The sequence below is a fragment of the Melanostigma gelatinosum genome, assembly GCF_949748355.1.
Source record: "Melanostigma gelatinosum genome assembly, chromosome: 18".
Lineage (NCBI taxonomy): Eukaryota > Metazoa > Chordata > Actinopteri > Perciformes > Zoarcidae > Melanostigma > Melanostigma gelatinosum.
In genome coordinates, this window is record NC_136651.1 from 23,195,306 (window position 1) to 23,196,930 (window position 1,625).

At 47.9% G+C, this 1,625-nt stretch overlaps 1 protein-coding gene across 1 annotated transcript in view; it reads right to left on the bottom strand.

The window, feature by feature from the left end:
• macir (macrophage immunometabolism regulator) overlaps window positions 1–1,213 on the bottom strand; it is a 3,713-nt gene extending 2,500 nt beyond the window's left edge. Inside the window, exon 1 of the mRNA XM_079288825.1 lies at window positions 1,155–1,213. The gene's annotated coding sequence lies outside the window, so the exon portion shown is untranslated. The remainder of the gene's footprint in view (window positions 1–1,154) is intronic.
• Window positions 1,214–1,625: the final 412 nt, after the last annotated feature.

Genomic DNA, 1,625 nt, shown 5'->3' on the forward strand with positions numbered 1-1,625 from the left:
GAGACTTGAGAAGTACCCCTCGTGCGTCCCCGCTCATGGCTCCTCAGTGATCCCTCCTCCCTCCTCCCTCTACAGAGCTAAATAAGAGCTTTGGGATGGCCTTCAATATGGCGGCGCAGAACTTCTGGTTCGCGTGAGGAGCGAGGAAATGACAATTAAGAGACTTGGGATGTACCCAAAACATATCTCGTTTCCTCTCTCCTCGCATGGTTTCCCTGCGTCTCTCCATGCATCCCTGGTGGGAGGGACTAAGACGCAAGGGAAGGACGCTAGTGAGGGAAACGGGGATGCAGTTAAGAGACTTGGGATGTACCAAAGACGTATTTTTGGATTTAGTGTGTCCTTCAGGATGGCGCGCTGCCCTCGAGTTCCGGGTCACAAGCCGAAGGAGCGTGGAGGCACAACATGGGGAAATGAGAAAGGCCCCGTGTAGTTGCATCACGCACACATAAACCACGCCCACAGCAGCTAGTAGCTCCTCACAGGATGCTGATTGGTCTGCTCACTGGCCAAACACACACTCATTACTTCAAGCCTGACAAGATGCATTTTTGCTTCTGTGAGAGAATTGAGCAACTTAATGTAATTCAGCCCGGTGCTAAGTGAGCAGAGAGCTTTAATGGATGTTGTAAAACCATTTATGTAACAAAAAGCATCTTGGTTTCGACTGCTGTCATTATTAAGGTTAAATCACATCGTTCACACATCGATGGCCCAGCACACAGAGATGAGAGCGACGAGAAGCCGCAGCAGAATGCCTATGGACGCCATGGCGCAGCTCACCGACTCAGAGGAAGCGATCCCTCCCGGTCACTGCCGCTGCAATGACCGCTGCACATCTCAGGCTTCACACTCACTTTGGCTGTTGCAAAAAGCGACAGAGCGGGTTTATCTTGTCCGCTGGAACCGGACTGTCGGCACAAACAACGTCTTCATACGATCTGGTCATTCGGGTTACAGCCACGGTTAAACGGGTTAAACGCGCCGCGTGGATCGTTTTAAACAGCCGGTCTTATGAAACCAGATGAAGTCATGGCGCGTTTGATGGCGTTCGGACGGGAGACGCCGCTCCTCGCTGTCTAACACTCATCACCAGATCTGTTGGGCTCATGGCCACAACGACGCGGACTGATTTACACAAAAGCAGTACGAACCTGTTTGACTGAGAGGAGAATCCGATGTCCAACCTTCCAGTCTGCGGCTTTCTGCCTTCTCATGCCGGTGTTCCGTCAACAGCAGCAAAGGGAACACTTCCGGTCTATTTGTCAGAAAAAAACAATTATTCATTTTTCACAGTATTTAATAACTAGGCTACAATTTTCACGAGTGTGTAATGAGAAAAAAGAAACAAAGAAAACATATTTGGCTGATCTGCTCCACATATTATTCATTGCAGTTTACATAACAGGTGATCATTTGACCTAGTTACAGCATAGCCTGGTTATCACACTCCTGTGTATGGAAGCCCATTTATATCAGTTAGAGAAAAAAGAAAAGAAAAATGAGACCTTATAGCAGATGAAAAAATCAAAATTATTAACGTTAAAAAAACGTACCGTTTCTGAAGTGTGCACAAGCACCAGCACTGCAGCTTTCCAGGTTTCTCCACTTGTGTGAGTGAACTT